The 17,461-nt window shown below is 50.1% G+C and overlaps 1 long non-coding RNA gene across 1 annotated transcript in view; it reads right to left on the bottom strand.

Annotated features, from left to right (window-relative positions):
- LOC138259213 (uncharacterized) overlaps window positions 1-17,461 on the bottom strand; it is a 335,764-nt gene that overhangs the window by 266,897 nt on the left and 51,406 nt on the right. The gene's annotated exons all lie outside the window — the stretch shown is intronic.

The following is a 17,461-nucleotide window of genomic DNA, read 5'->3' on the forward strand; positions in this document are numbered from 1 at the left end:
TTTAAGCCGGCTGTCTGTCATCCAGTTCGCTACTTCCTTCATGCCTTCGTGTAGTCTGGTTCTTGCTGAGGTGGGGTTGTTGGTGAGGGATAGGATGAGCTGGGTGTCGTCTGCGTAGGATATGAGGTCGAGTCCGTGTTTGCGTGCGATGTTCGCCAGGGGGGTCATGTAGATGTTGAAGAGGGTGGGGCTGAGGGAGGATCCCTGGGGGACGCCGCAGATGATCTCCGTAGCCGTGGATCTGAAGGAGGGGAGGCGGACTCTCTGAGTTCTTCCGGAGAGGAAGGAGGTGATCCATTCCAGGGCCTTGCCTCTGATGCCGGCGTTGCTTAGGCGACGTATCAGGGTGGCAGACCGTGTCGAATGCTGCAGAGAGGTCCAGGAGTATGAGGGCCACGGTTTCTCCTTTGTCGGTCAGGGATCTGATGTCGTCCGTGGCTGCGATGAGGGCGGTCTCGGTGCTGTGGTTAGCTCTGAAGCCGAACTGTGAGGGGTCGAGTGAGTCGTTGGTTTCCAGGGCGGTGGTGAGTTGAGCGTTGACGATTTTCTCGATCACTTTGGCGGGGAACGGTAGGAGCGAGATGGGCCGGAAGTTTTTGAGTTCGGTGGAGTCTGCTGTTGGTTTCTTTAGGAGGGCGTTCAGTTCGGCGTGCTTCCAGTTCTCCGGGAAGGTGGCGGTGGAAAAAGATGTGTTGATGACGTCTCGGAGGTGGGGTGCGATGATGTTGTCGGCTTTGTTAAAGATGTGGTGCGGGCAGGGGTCGGATGGTGATCCTGAGTGGATGGAGTTCATGACGCGGGTGGTTTCCTCAGTGGAGGTTGGGTTCCAGGTGTGGATGGTGGTGTTGTCGGTGGCGGGTTCCGGTGGAGGGTTCGTGTTGGTTGTGGTGAAGCTGTTGTAGATGTCAGTGATCTTGTGGTGGAAGAAGGCTGCGAGGGAGTCGCAGAGGTCCTGTGAGGGAGGGATGGAGTTGTTTTTGGCGTCGGGGTTGGAGAGCTCTTTGACGATGCCAAATAGTTCCTTGCTGTTGTGGGCGTTGCTGTCTAGTCTGTTCTGGAAGGCTGATTTTCGTGCTGCGCGGAGGAGTTGGTGGTGTTTGCGGGTGGCGTTTTTGAGAGCAGACATGTTTTCGTCGGTCTGGTTGAGGCGCCAAGTCTTCTCGAGGGTGCGCCATTCTTTTTTGGAGTCTTTGAGGTCGGGGGTGAACCAGGAATTTTTCTTGTGGCTGTTTCTGTTTGCTTGGGTCTTCAGGGGGGCCAGGAGGTTGGCGCAGTCTGAGATCCAGCTCGTGAGGTTGTTGGCGGCTTCGTTGGGGTCTGTAGTGCTGGTGGGTGGGTTCTGAGAGAGGGTCGATGTGAGTTGTTCCGAGGAGATTCTGTTCCACTGTCTTCTTGGTGGCTGTTGGGCGTGGTGGTGTACGTTGGTTTTCTTGAAGCTGAAGTGGACACAGCTGTGGTCTGTCCAGGAGGGTACGGTGGTGTGGCTGAAAGAGATGTGTTTGCTGGAGGAGAAGATGGGGTCCAGCGTGTGTCCGGCGTAGTGGGTGGGGGTGTTGACTAGTTGTTTCAGTCCCAGGTTGCCGAGGTTGTCCAGTAAGGCGGTGGTGTTGTTGTCGGTGCGATTCTCCAGGTGGAAGTTGAGGTCCCCTAGGAGGATGTAGTTGGTGGACGGCAGTGCGTGTGGGCTGATGAAGTCTGCGATGTCTTCGCTGAACTTTGTGCGTGGTCCCGGTGGTCTGTATATGAGTGTGCCTCTGAGGGTGGTCTTGGGGTCGCTGTTGATTGAGAAGTGGAGGTGCTCGGCGTCGGGCAATGAGTTGTCGGTGTAGGTTGAGATGCGGATGGAGCTCTTGTGGGCGATGGCGATGCCTCCTCCGGTGCGGTTGGTACGGTCTTTCCTGATGATTTTGTAGCCGTCGGGGATGGCTATGGCGATGTCGGGTGCCGAGGAGGGGTTCATCCAGGTCTCGGTGAGGAAGGCGATGTCCGGGTTTGTAGAGTCGATGAGGTTCCACAGTTCGATGGCGTGCCTGTGGACGGATCTGGTGTTGACCAGGATGCATTCGAGGTTGTTTCCGGGCGAGTCGTTCCTGTTGGGTGTGGTGTGAGTTCGTAGGCAGGTGAAATGGCAGTTGCGGCAGGTGAAGGGTCCATGGGTCCGCTTCGGGGTGGCGCGGCAGCAGCCCGGCGTGCGGCCGGGGTTGAGAGCGGTGAGGAAGGCGGAGTTGTGGGTCAGGCAGGGGAGGTGGGGGTCGCGGGGGCCAGGGGTTGTGGCACTAGGCGCGGTCCAGGCGCGGACGGGCGCAGACGGGCTTGCCTTAGGCGCGCCCGCTGCGCGCGGCCTCGCAGCGGCCGCCATTTAAGGGTAGCCGGGGAGGAGGGGTCAGCTGGGAGGCGGGAGGCGGGGGAAACTGGAGGCGGGAAAAGAGCGGCGAGGAGGCCTGGAGGCCTGGGGAAAGAAAACGCGGCAAAAGGCGGCGAAGCAGCGGCGGTAAAAGAACGGCGAGAGGCCAAGAAAAAACTCTAAAGGGAGGGGCTGAGAAGAGAAGAGGGAGGATGGCGGGGGGGGGCACATGGCACTCAGGGGCACTGAGGCGCACTCAGGGGCACACGCACGGGATACACGGGGAAAAAGAGGGATCCAGTCAGTCCGTCACACAGGCACTCGGGGGTACACGGGCAAAGAAGGGCACACTCGCACACACTCACAGGAGGAGAACGGAGAGGAGGGCAGTCAGGGACTGGTGGCGCTGTGTGAGCAGGGGAGCGACCTACCCGAGGGTCAGTGGTCGCTACCTCTGCCTCGCAGCGGCCGCCATTTCAGGGTAGCCGGGGAGGAGGGGTCAGCTGGGAGGCGGGAGGCGGGGGAAACTGGAGGCGGGAAAAGAGCGGCGAGGAGGCCTGGAGGCCTGGGGAAAGAAAACGCGGCAAAAGGCGGCGAAGCAGCGGCGGTAAAAGAACGGCGAGAGGCCAAGAAAAAACTCTAAAGGGAGGGGCTGAGAAGAGAAGAGGGAGGACGGCGGGGGGGGCACACGGCACTCAGGGGCACTCAGGCGCACTCAGGGGCACACGCACGGGATACACGGGGAAAAAGAGGGATCCAGTCAGTCCGTCACACAGGCACTCGGGGGTACACAGGCAAAGAAGGGCACACTCGCACACACTCACAGGAGGAGAACGGAGAGGAGGGCAGTCAGGGACTGGTGGCGCTGTGTGAGCAGGGGAGCGACCTACCCGAGGGTCAGTGGTCGCTGGGCCTAAATCCATCGTTTTTTTTTTGCTGCCCATGCCATTCCAGTTTGGACCCAGCCATATGCAAACCAGTCTTGACCCTGTTCCCCATGGGAACAGTTCAGCCCCAACTGCTAGGCCAGGTCTTCCCTGGAATGGAAACAAGCATCCTGGGACCGGTTTCGGGGTTTCACCCCTCATCAGCCAGGCTAGCTTGAATCCAGTGGCATGGGAAGCACGGGACCCACGTCTGGGCATACCCTTCCCACTTAGGGCGACAAAGCAAAAACAACAAGTGATGGACGGAATGCTGAACATTGTCAAACATGCTTGTTTCCGGTCCAGTGAGGACCTGGCTTGGCAGTTCGGTCTGGACTGTTTCCATGAGGAACAGGGTCAAGACTGATTTGCATATGGCTGGGTCCAAACTGGGGTGGCATGGTGAGCAAAAGAACGATGGATTAAACCCAGATCTATGACTGGGGGTGAGTGTTTGACAATGTTCAGCATTCCGTCCATCACTTGTTGTTTTTGCTTTAAAAAGTGGGGGGCAGTAACCCCAGGTGACTTGCACCCCTTTTCCACTTCACCTCCCACCAGTTCAGGAGTGGTGTCCTGAGACTGGTCACTCACCCTTGGGTCTGTACCTTCAGGCTGAGCAGGGGACAAGGGTAGGCTCTCCCTCCTCCTTTACCTCTTGCTGGGGTCCTGTACTTTCCACCTTGGAGCGGTAGCCCCAGACAACTGAACTGTCAGAGCACCTCTGAGGGTCACCTCTCCCAGTTCCCCTGACACCTAGGGCAACTCATTCCCCAGAAGGCAATCTATGGCATGTGGGGACTGACTATGACCCGCCTCTGGGTCACCTCCCCACCCCACTCTAGAGATACCAGGGCCATAGGGTGGAAAAAGTCCTGCCCATGGGCTGGCGTCACCCTACACACCTGACCGGTGTACTGTTCTGGGGAGACAAGCCTTTCCACCATCATGGTGTGGCTAGCACTACTGTCCCTCAGAGCGGTGACTGGGACTCTATTCACTGTCACCTGGTGGAAGTGCCGACTCCCAACCTCAGGGATCACCAACTCACCCTCTGAGTCCACCTCCCAACTAAGGGATATCAGGGCATGATCTATGACCTGCCCCTGGGGGCTACCTCCCCCTAAGGCCACATTGGCCACCTCAGTAGAGGGGCACCAGTGGGGGTTCTCTTAGGACAGACAGAGTTCCCTTGCCTGTATCCCAACTGGAGACACTCAAAGCACTGGGGTTGAAAATAGGGTGCCCTGGGCCACAGCCCACCAGAACCCCCCTCCTTCCTGTCAGAAGGGACATGTGACCCTTTTTCTCCTGCATTGTCCTTGGACCTGTCTGTGTCTCCCTTGACCTGCTTCTCCTTCTTCCGTTGGCCACCCTGCCTACCCTTGGCTGGGTCTTCCACATACACCTTCTTGTGAACCCTGGTACTCACCCAACGGTCCGCCTCCACAACAAGCTTTCTGGGGTCAGTAAGCTTACTATCGGTCAAGTGCTGGTGCAGCTCTGCAAAACACAGACTAGACAAGTGCTCCCACGCAATTAAGTTGTACAGCCCCTTAAAATCTGTCACATTACTGCCCTTCACCCAACCATCCAGTGCTCTGCAAAACGAATCTGCACATTCCAACCAGGTCTGGGACTCCGTTTTCTTTCTCTACCTGAACTGATCCCGGTACTTGTCAGTAGTGAGACCATACCTAGTGAGAAGGGCCTCTTTAATGTCAGCATAGGTGAGATTGTACCCCTTACTCAAAGATAGCAAGGTGTCCCTCCCCTCCTCTGTGAAATGGTTCCATAAACCTGTTCCCCAATTCTTCTCAGGGACCCCATTCATATGGATAGATGCCTCAAATCCCTTAAACCACCTCTGTATGTCGTCTACCTTCTTGTACTCCCTCCCTACATTCTTAGGAATGTGCACAATTCTGTCTAACTGCACTGAGGAATTATTGCCACCGTCCTGGCTGGACCTGCTCCTCACATCCAGCTCCTTTCTTTTGAGCTCATGGTCCAAAACCATCTTCCCTTCCTCCATGGCTCGCTGCTCCCTCTGAGCCTCCATTTTTAATCCCTCCAATTCAATCTTGTGCCTCCTGGCTTCTCTCCTGTCCTCCAGCTCCTCTGGAGTCAGGCCATTTGATCCACCACTGCTGCTTGGTACAGGGTCTACCTCTCCCCTGACAGCTCCTGCCCCCTCAGTACATCTTCCCTAGGATTTGTGTCTGCAGACTCTCTGTTTGGATCCTCAGACTGCCCACTGGCAGCTCTGGCGGCTACCCAGACCCTCAGCAGCTTTTGTAGCTCCTCTTTTTTGGTGAGGCCTCTGACCTGAACTTTGAGGTTTTTACAAACTGCCTTCAGCTCTTTTACGGTATAGGTTTCCAACCTATCCTCCTCAAAAATCAAATCCTGGTATGCAAGTGAGGATGCTCTGGATTGAGACATGATGTTGTTGGGGTTTACTTGAACTCAAGATAAAAAATAGGTCAAAGAGAAAAAAATAAAACACAAAAATCTGTATATGGAACGTAGTGGTCTGCAATATGGTAGTAGTGTACACCAATCACTGTGGGTCAAGTGCAAATGCAAGTCCTATCCTCGCTGCCAACAACCAGTGTTAGAAATGGGGTCTCTAGCTGGCAGTCGGTTTGCACCCTGTCCAAGTAGGGACCCTCACTCTAGTCAGGATAAGGGAGATACCTACTCAGCTCACCCCCTTGGTAGCTTTGCACGAGCAGTCAGGCTTATCTAAGAAGCAATGTGTAATGCATTTGCACATAACACACAGTAACACAGTGAAAACACTACAAAAGCACACCACACCAGTTTTAGAAAAATAACCAATATTTATTTATTTAAAGCAAGACCAAATAAAATAAAAATCCAACATACAGTAAAACAAATATGAATTCTGCAAGATTTACTCAACAATACAGTTTCTTGCAGTCAATAGCTCCACCTGGTGCTATCATGGCATCGTGATCAACAAAACCAACAGTTCAGGCCAGCTGCGGCGTCGCGGGCCAGCTACGGTGGCGGGAAGACCCGCCATCAGTACCTTGGATTTGTAGCGCATTGTGATCCTCGCGGTGAGCTCCACAGAACGGCATCGCTGATGTCGCGGTGTCAGTTACAGAGTCGGTGCAGGAGTCATTGGGCCCTTGAAGTCACACGCATTGCAGAATGAACTCCGGGCTGATGAAGTCAGGAGCGCAGGCGTGTATGGCGTCGGGGCTGCGGTGCGAAGCAGGACTATGCGACATGCGGTGCTCAAAGGTCACGGTGCAGGCAGCGGCTCGGTGACGGCGTCCAGTGGCGTAGGTGAGACCAGGGCTGCGGTGTAAAATGAGGCGGTGCAACGTGCAATATCCACAGGTTACGGTGCAGGCAGCGGCGTCGTCATTGCGGAAGCGCTGTCATTGGTAGGCCCAAGCCAGCGTTACGGGACGGTGCTTCGTGACCCTCACGAGCGGTGTCCACAGGCCACGGTGAAGGCAGGGATGCTTGGTGACGACAGAGGAGTGGATGGTGCTGGCGTAGGTGGACCGGGGCTGCGGTGCCCACAGGCCACAGTGCAGGCAGCGGCGCCGGTGTCAGCAGGAGCGTCGTCGTCGGGGAAGCCCAGGCTGTGGTGTGAGCAGGCGATGCCGGAGTGCGGGGTCCACAAGTCGCAGTGCGAGCAGCGGCTCGGTGAAGTCGTCTGATGATGGCGTCGGTGAGACCAGGGTCGCGGTGCGAAGTGGGGCAATGTGACTCCGTGTGACGTTGGCAGGTTACAGTGCAGCCAATGGCTTAGTTGGTGGTGTTGCAGTGGTTTCTCTTCTTGAACAGCACAAAACACTCAGTTCCCAGTGCTGCATGTCGAAGAAACTGAAGTCTTTGGTGTCCCTGAGACATCCAACAGGAGGCAAGCTCTACTCCAAACCCTTGGAGAACTTTCTCAAGTTGTTTTATGCGTTCTATTTTGATTAATTAAAAATATTTTTTTTAAATAAAATGCATGTCTCTGTGGACTGTCTGTCCCCAATGCACCATGAATACTCTGACATCGCTCTGACTTCTTCCAGCCGAATGGATTCCTCCAGTACAGATTTCTGGAGTGGGGACAGGCAGGGTTGCAGGAGTTCAGTCATGAATCCTTGTAACAGGTAGGGGGCATCCACAGCTCCGTACAGAGTGCAATAGTAATCGCTGGAATGCATCGTTAATATCTGTCTGCATAGAGACCAGTGAGCCATCATCACATTTGTTAGCTCCGACTGGGGTATGCTGTTGGTCTTCCTTGACCAACCATGCTTAATGTCTGCCCGGTCAGTCGCCCTCTATGTGCAGCATACTCAGGCGATGTTTGTATTCATGTTCACCCAGACTCCCCTCCAGTTCTCTATATTTTTCACATAACCATCAAAGACTCTCGATCCCGATGTTCTGAGCTGCTACTGCTTTCTCTAAGGGACATAGGGCCTGATTCTAACTTTGGAGGACGGTGTTAAACCGTCCCAAAAGTGGCGGATATACCACCTACCGTATTACGAGTCCATTATATCCTATGGAACTCGTAATACGGTAGGTGGTATATCCGCCACTTTTGGGACGGTTTAACACCGTCCTCCAAAGTTAGAATCAGGCCCATAGTTTCCTTTCCACTGTTAATAACTCATCATGTAGTGGTCGTCGGGACCCCGAGGTGGCAGCCATGCAATGAGCCCATACCACTATTTTGTGTGCATCCCATTCCTTGGCCCTGATACAGGTAGATCTCATGTTAAGGTCAAAGTATTCAGTGATGCATGTGGAGAGGCCTTCAGGAAACGGGGGATCTGACAATACTTCAGTGTACAGGTGCCAGATAGGAATTTGCGTGCACTGTTCACCCCACTGTAAGATCACCTGCGGTCTTGTGATATGTGTCCAAAGGCTTCACCAAATCAAACTAAAAACAACAACCATAACACAACTATCGTGTCTCCCCCAGGTCAGGTGACACTGGAGTCCCCGCCGAAAAGACTCCGATGGGTGCTCTATGTGTCGAAGAGCATAGAAGTGTGTGCTGTATTATGAGGCTTCTGTATCACTTGTGCCTGTTTCGTCACAACTTGATCCTGGGATGGTTTTTCCTTGATGGGTCTCTGCCTGCATCGTTGAGGTTTTGACACCAATCAGTCCCCTGCACATGACCCTCCAGGTGGACCCTGTACTAGTCCTATAGCATGTATCCAAGTCCATACTTCCTCCAGGGAGTGGAAGAGGTGGGTTGTCTCACCATCAATCAGTCTCTGGAAAAAGAAGCACATACTTGAGATTTGATTCATGGAGGCGCTGATTAACTCTTGAATAGGAGCTGTGAAGTCACTATACTTCCACTGTGAAATCAGGGTATGCCGCAATCACTACATTTTCATATTGCCAGGGGCCTTTCGCACGGAACTGTTGTTGCAGCAAGTCACAGCCCCGATAACTAAGAAGTTGACCAATGATGGGACATGGCGGGGCACCCAAGGGGTGGTAGTCTGTCTGGTATCCAATGTGCTCTTTCTATGGAAAATAATTTCGGCACCTTGTCTGCAAGCACCATCTTCATCAGCTAGTTCTCAAGAAATAGCTCCTCACCGGGTAACTCAGAGCATTCAGGGAATCCCAATGGGCGGATGTTGTTGCGCCTGTTGTGCTGCTCCACGTTCTCTGCTCTGCAGTGTAAACTGGCCACCTCCTTCCCCATGGTCTTCAGCTGCACCTGTAGCTCCTGTTTCTTGAGTCTCAGTGTAATCAGGATGGACTCTGTTCACCACCCGGTCTGGCAACATGTGGTGGTCAGTCTTAGCAAATTCACATCCACGAAGACGTGTCAATCCGGGCCTCCAAAGAGGTTTTAGTGTCTAGAATGGCATGCAGTACTTTTTCAAACTAGGTGGAGTGAGTTCGGAGGGTAGCTTCAAAACAGTTTAAAGTGTCCAGGGTCCGGCCCATGGAGACAGAAGATGCTGTTAAATTGCTGCCACCTTGAGGCAGCGGTTTGGTGGTCTTTGGTTTCACCATCATTATAATCATGCAGTATGGCCACATGGGTGGTCCTGAGAGGGTGGTACTGTCAATTACCCACCAGTAGTGCCTGAGGCACAAGCTTGCAGGACCTGGAGGCAAAAGTTGGGAATGATGCACCTTATGAGCCCCCAAGTAGGTATGCCTTGAGTGTCACCACATGTGGCCAAGGCCACTAGCTTCCCCCTTCACACCAGTACTCTTGAATCCTCTGGCAGAGAGTGCAGTGTGCAGGACTCTTAGAGCTGTATGCAGCACCAAGAATCATAAGCCAGGCGCTGGAGAATGGGACAAGTTAACAAGGGTGGGGTAAGCTCTTGTGCTAAGAGCTGACTGCGTAGTCCAGGGCACTGTATATAGACAAAGTCACAGTACATTGCATACCCCCACAGTCTGGAATAAAGTGTCTGCCAGTCTAAAGTCCTACACCATCGCTCCAGTTGGTAGTAATCAAAGGGTTCATGTTAATGAATGGGATGAGTCATAGTTAGTAATGGGGCCATCCTTCAGGCATCGCCAGCATTCATAGTGTCCACAGCAAGTAGTCCTACTTGCACTGCCCGTGTTGGCAGTGTCCCACAGTAGAGGCCCCTGGTGGTCCTCAGGTACAAGATACTAGTATTCACTCTGGCCCATTTGGGCCCAGGTTGGAGGGGAGCACTGTGGGATAGATGTAGGACCCCAGGAGATTCAGGCCTCAGTGCAACAGGGCAGGGAGCCCAGAGGCAGAGGCGGCATCAACTCACCCGACAGTCTTCAGCAATGCGCACCAACGATGCACGAGCCCTCTCCTACATCTCACTGGTTTGCCGGTCAGTAGGAGGCATGCGGGTGATGCGAGGACTGCAGAACCACTGCAGTCAAGTGATATCACTCTGCATGCACTGATGCAATCAGTTCCCACCAGAGGGCCGCCGGTAGGGCATGTCAGCATCCACACATCGTGTGGCAGCAGGATCAAGGCAGAATGTGGTGATTCTGGCTGGAAGCGTCCGGAGACCTGAGTGTGCCCCAGTATAGCCAACTCAGGAGCAAGTCATCATTGGTCGGAAGAGTGCTTGGAAGATCTCTTTGAGGGGCTCCTATGGCGAAGTCCTTTGGTGCACGCCTCAGTTCGCCTCCGCTCGTGACACTGGGTGTCTGCTGGGTCCAACGTGTCAGTGACAGGCCTCTTGGGGCCTGGGCCACGACGAGCACCACAACCCCGCTCAAGGGGGCAGCGAGCAGTTTTTTAGGAGGGGCAAATAGGTAGCGATTATGGCGGGAGTCTCCCTCTCACCTCCAGTAGTGGTCGCTGCTTGGCGCGGTCCCTACATGGCTCAGAGGCTCTGTCTTGAAAGGCCCCACTCTAGGCCTCACCACCAATCTCCTCTGCGGGTTCCCCATGCAACCGGGCTATGGCGATGCTCGCTCACTACCCACAGAATTGGCAGTCCTCAGTAGTAGGAAGGAGTTCAGTGTGCACAGGTGTCAAAAAGGGGCTGGATGGGGAGGATAAAGGAGGGATTGTATTCCGACCTGCAACGGAGCTCACTAGTGAGCGTCTGATGCGGGTGCCATCTTGGCCATGTAACAAGCATTACATACAACTTACAAAATTATTAGAATTGCACTGGCATAATGTACATTACATTTAAATTGCTTTATGGGAAAAATAACTGGTAGTGTTTATTTGATGTTATGAACATAATCAATGCATGGTTAGCCATAGAAAAAAACTTGGATAACCATAGTTGTCAATAAACATAAAAACACAACTGCACACATCATGCAGTTTTGAACATTGTCAAGGGTGAAGCTACTTTCAGAGGAATACCTTTGTTATTGGTACACATATTTAATGTTAACAGGGAGCCCATTTTATGCATTTTGACTTACTATTGAAGTTTTTTTTTTCAATTCTTCGAATCCCTAAAGCATATTTATTTGCTTTTTTTTACAGCCTAAAGCCTTTGATGCTTCTGAAACAATATCTGCATGCGCTGTACTTCAAAGGTCTCCGTGCACCATTATCAAAAGGTTTTTTATTTCCAGCGTGTGACATAAATGCACTTCCTGGAGTGAATGTTCAATGTGATAGCTGTGTGCTTTGCCACGGGAGCACTGAGCCTGTCATATTCCCCATTCAGCAATCGGCCACCCATGCCAATAGACTTTAATTAATTGACGAGGGCACTCCAGTGCAGCAATTAACAACAAAGAATCACAAATTGCCAGCTTCCGAGACGCTCTGTCTCGCGTGACTCATCCAGCAGAGTCATGTTTGCTCTGTGGAGGTAGAGGGGGATAATATTTTGGTTTAGATGCTGTGCGTCTAGAGCAGGACGCAGTCATGGACGTCATTTGTGGATCTCCAGAAGTCGCATCTGCGACCCCCAGCTTGCCCCTTGAGTAGGGTGATCAGATTTTAAGGAGGAAAAACCGGGACAGGTCAGACATTAAAGAAGGACTAAAGACTTTACTTTCACTTTTATATCTGTCCTATCCCGTTTTTTTTTGCGTAGCTTTGTGAATGTGTGCCTATACATATGTGTGTGTATCTATCTATCTATCTATCTATATATATATATATATATATATATATATATATATATATATATATATATATATATATACATATACACACACACATGCTCACAAGCACACATTTACAATACTACGCATATAAAACTAGCTAGGGCTTGACCTCCCATCCTCAACCCCCAAACCGCCCCCACCCACCTCTCTCTGCTCCCCACTCCGTCCCTCTGCTGGGAGCAGACAGGGTACTGTGTTGCCTGTCAGTAACAGATAAATTACTTTAATCATTTCATACTTTACTTATGCTTCCCTACATGATCTGACCTTTGTCCCAAAAACTGGGACATTTATTTAATGATCTGACCTTTGTCCAAAAAACAGGGACATTTGTTTAAAATTAAGAGAAGCGTCGGGACACAGGGACAGTCCTCTAAAAACTGGGTCTGTCCAGGCAAAATCCCAGACATCTGGCCACCCTACCCTTGCGACCCCTGACACTGCCTCTGCGACTCCTTGCCTCAGAGGTGGCATCATCAGTGCCAGGAACACAAGGGCTGATGGATGTTGCTTAGGGCTCCAATTTCTAGTTTTCAATAAAAAAAAATTATTATACTAATAGTGAATAATGCATTATTCACTATTAGTGTAATAAAATGGAGTATTGTTAGCTGGAATATGACCTTCCTTGGTAGCTGAGGTAAGTAAAAATCACTTTTAAGTGTAGGTTGTGTGCATGCTTGCGAAAAAGAGAGTGCTTATGTAAAAGAGAATGTGTATGACTGAATGTGTGTTTGTGTAAGCATATCTGTGTGAGTGAAACTAAAGATGAAATGCCGTGTGATGTCACTTCCGCTACCCCTGGCATTTTGGTGAATTGACATCCATGGACGCAGTGTTTAATTTGTACCAGTGATTGCTGGAGGTGGATAATATGACCGTTCAGGACTTATTTTTCATTATCAGCTTTTGACTCAGAGAAAGGGAAAGAAAGGTAGAAGAGTGAGGAAGGGGAATGCAGAAAACATTAGGGAATTTGTATCAATGTGAGAAAAAGGGACAATGAAGAACCTGCAATAGTGAAATAAAGAAGTAGAAAGTGCAGGCTGGGGAAATAAAGATGCTTGTGGTGGAATCAAGGCTAAGCAGACTTGGTATTCCACATCCTGGCATTCAGCAACACCAGAGGCTGGTTCGTAGAAAAAAAATGTGGCCACTGCAGTTGCTTTTTTTTGTTTTACAAAGAAAGTACAGGCATTCAGATTTTATTCAGTCTGTTATATTATTGAGCTTAGTTGGGTACGTTTTTTTTATACAGCTCGGCCCTTGTTCCATGGAGACTGGCTCCAAAATAAAGCCAAACGAAGCACACACAGCAGTCACTCTTCCTTCCTTATGCAATTCTTGAAGAGAAAATAGCTACAATGCAGGAGAGGCGAACGCAGTCACACGGTTTAGAATCATGTGACAGAACATGTCTGTCTGCATCTGCCCTACAATTCACATGTATCTTGCTGGAGATCTGAAACCTTAGACAAACTAGGAACAAATACAATAAGGGCCCCAAGCCTTTCCTAAAAGTGTTCTCTCCACGGAGCCTGTTACAGTAACCTAAAAATAGCATATTCTGCCTTCCCTTCACTTTACAGTGTTTATTGAAATCAGTGCACTAGTTCATGAAAGAGCTGAACACAAAGCATTGTCCTTTGCCATGGAAGAGAGAAGGGCAGATCTCTCCAGTGCCTGAATTGCACAAGGAACAACCATAAAACGAGCGCTTTGATAACTTCATTGGATATGTACGCGGGCAACATCGCTAACCAGCATCTCTTGGGTCACTGTTGCACCATTGTCAGGGCTTGGCGATATTCCTGAAAGGTTCTAAGTTCATGTTCAATTCTATATATTTCCTTCAGACAGTTAAATTGAGAAATAATCTTTTTGTTTCCCTTCAAAGAATGCTTATCATATTTTTCATGAAATTCGCAGCGGGATTTACATGCTAAAACCTTTCATGACTCAGCTCATAATGTGACCGCTAACTCCTCTCTGGCTTGGCGCTGTCTATGAATTTGCAGGCTTTCCCACTGCTCTACAATTGCATTCACCTTACCCTAGGCCTGGCCAAAAAGGAAATTATACCAAATGTCTGAAAAATTATGTGGAATTTTTGGGGTATTTTGCGCTATTTTTTAGCATAAAAATCATCTTGCGTCCATATCTTGAGACAGTTAAATGAAGAAATAACCTTTTTGTTTCTTATCAGAGAATGCTTAGCCTATTTTTTCATGAGATTTGCAGCGTGATTTACATGACAAATATTTTGATGATCAGACACACAAAAGGTGATGGGAGGAATCCTTTCAATTTGTCTGACCAGTGGCAACCACTTGGAGTAGCCTTGCAATCCATTGTTCTTTTGCTCACCCTTCCATCTCAGTTTGGACTCAGCCAAATGCAAATCAGCCGTGACCCTGTTCCTCATGAGAACAGTACACCCCAAACTGTCAGACCATGTTCTCACCAAAATGGAACACAAGCAATCTAGAACCGGTTTCGCCCTGCTAAGCAGTCGCGGCTTGTTGCCCTCACATGGAGCGGGGCAGGACAGGTGCAGCACGCAGGGGTGTGGAGGGTAAAAATTTACAAAAATAAAAATACAAAAATATGATAAAACTTACCTGATCCACCACCGCGCTGCTCCTCTTTCTCCTGTTGCTACAGGCACAGGCTCCCAGCCTGCCCTGCGGCCAATCCTGACACTGCTCAGAGCAACGTCAGGATTGGCTGGGAGCACCCAGTCAGGGCGCTCCCAGGCAGACTGAGAGCCTGTGCCTGCTCTCTCCAGCCGGGCAACACAGTGCCAGGCTGGAGAGAGCCTACTGTGCATGTGTGTTTGGTCGGCCCGAGACAGCTAGTCAAACATACATGCACACTGAGGGGAGTGCACAGTGTACTCCCCTCATCCTCGTCATCCACAATGCCCCGCCCCTTTAACAAACAAAACGATAATAAATATGTTTGTTAAAAGATGTGCAGCGGCTGCTGCAGGTGGGAAGGCGACGCTCCTCCGCCCTAACGGAGGAGCCGAAGCTGCTGCTAATGGCTCTTTAGTCAGGTACAGCTTGATTCCAGTGGTTCCAGCAGCACAGTGAGAACTGGACCATGTCTGGGCACACCCTTGTCACTAAGGGCGATACATCAAACACACAAATGGTAATGGAAAGAATGCTCTGAATTTGTCTAACCAACGGAAATCACTCGTGTAGCATCCCAACTCATCGTTCTTTTGCTGAACATGCCACCTCTGTTTGGACCCTGCGAAATGCAATTCAACCTTGATCTTTCTCCTTAGGGGAACTGTTTAGACCAAACTGCCAGGCTAAATGGAACGCAGGCAATATAGGACTTGTTTTGCCCTGATAAGGGCTCATCAGCTAGGGATAGCTTCGTTTTAGTGGCACAGTGAGCACCTAACCCATGACTGGGTATTCCCTTGTCCTTTAGGGTCATACATCATACACACATAAGGTGACGGGATGAATGCTTGCAATTTCTCTAACCACTGGCAATTTTCCAGGGTAGCATCCCCAGACGTGGGTCCTGTGCTTACTATGTCACTGAAATAAAGCCATACCTGGCTGATGATAAGCCCTTATCAGAGCAAAATGGGTCCTTGTTTGTCTGTATTCTGATTCTGGCTTGGTAGTTTTGGTTGGATTTTTGCCATTGAAGGAAGGCCAAGACTGATTTGTATTTGGCTGGATCCAAACTGAGGTGTCATTTTGGACAAAACAAGATACATTGGGATGCTGCCTGAGGTATTGCCAGTGGCTGGGATTAGTTCAAGCAATCCTTCTATCAACTTGTTGATGTTGCATTTGACACCCTAAGTGTGACGGGTTATTCCCAGACTTGGGTACCGTGCTCATTGTGCCACTGGAATCAAGCTATACCCGGTGGATGAGCCCTGAATAGGGCAAAACCGGGTCTCGGTTGCTTGTCTTCTGGTTCAGGGAGGACCTGGCGTGGCTGTTTGGGCTGGATTTTTCTCATTTGTTTTTGCAGTTTTTTTTATATGGTGATCTCGACCCAAGGGTATTGGAGCACTTTCATGAGCACCAGTAACATTACACAAGGACACATTGTTTTATTTTTGGTGAGCTGAGGGAGATTAAATGATTTGCCCAGAATCACAGGATGTTGAGCCGATGCCAAGACTCAAACCTGGTTCCCTAGCTCCAAAGTCAGCAGCTCTCTCCATTACGCCACATCCTCTCCCCATTGGAGCACGGTCAAGACTGATTTGCTTATAGCTGGGCCCAAACTGAGGTGGCATTTTGAGCAAAAAATGATAAATTGAGATGCAGCCCAATTGATTGCCAGTAGCTGAGATTCAATCAGGCATTCCATCCATCACCTTGTTATGTTGCAGGTTATGCCCTAAGTCTGACAGGTATGCCCAGGCGTGGGAACTGTGCTCACTGTACCACTGGAATCAGGCTATACCTGGCTGATGACCCTTTATTAGGGTGAAACGAGTCCTAGGTTGCTTGTACTCCGGTTCAGGGAGGACCTGGCTTGGCAGTTCAGGCTGGACTGTGCCTGTTGGAACAGGGCCAAGACTGATTTGAATATGACTGGGTTGAAATTGAGATGACATGGTGGGTGAAAAAATATGGATTAGGATGTGGCGCGAGGGATTGCCAGTGGATGAGATTAATTCAAGCTTTCCTTCAATCTTTTGTTGCACTTCCAAACTTAAGTGCAACAGGTATGCCCACATGTGAGTCCTTTTCACACTGTGCCACTATATTCAAGCTTTACCTGGCTAACGGCCCTTATAAGGGCAACATGGGTCCTAGGTTGCTTGAATTCAGGTTGAGGAAGGACCTGACTTGGCGGATAAGACTGGACTGTTTTCATTGTAGCAAGGTCAAGATTGATTTGCATATGCCTTGGTCCAAACTGAGATGATAAGGTGGGTGAAAAACATGCATTGTGTTGTGACCCTAAGCAATTGCCAATGGCTGAGAATAATTCAAGCATTTCATCCATTACCTTGTTGTTGCAAATCTTTTGATGAATCAGCTGTTACTTGGCCTCATGGAGCCATATCAGACCCCTAACTGGGCTCTGATTCAGCTCCGTCTAAGAATTTGCAGACTTCTGAAACTCTCTCAAGCAAAGCATGAAAAGAAAATCACTCAAAACATCCTAAAAAGTATGTGAAATTCTAGTCTGCCATTTGGTGCTATTTGTTAGCTTGAAACACATTTGTGCCTCCATTTTGGATGTGCTGATGCAGTTCTAGAAAACAATTAAGAAATTTACAGGGGTTTACTAGGTCTCTATACTGTCTTTAAAAAAAGTTGACATTTGAAGCCTAGAAATTTAGCCACATTTGGTCCTGGGCATTTGTCAGAAGAATAACAATCTCTGTCTTGACACAACTATCATCCAAAGTCACTGTATGGAAAAAGGAATATGTAGCCTGAGTTATGATCCTTAGTGCAATGGCCAAGGGCTAGCTACTTATATGTCCCTTTGGTTTGGCAATACTGTACTTCAGATACACATTGTATCTTAAGGTGATTGCCATTCACCGATGCACCTGCAAACTCCCTGATGACTC

Source organism: Pleurodeles waltl, chromosome 2_1 (genome assembly GCF_031143425.1).
Source record: "Pleurodeles waltl isolate 20211129_DDA chromosome 2_1, aPleWal1.hap1.20221129, whole genome shotgun sequence".
In the NCBI taxonomy this organism is placed as follows: Eukaryota; Metazoa; Chordata; class Amphibia; order Caudata; family Salamandridae; genus Pleurodeles; species Pleurodeles waltl.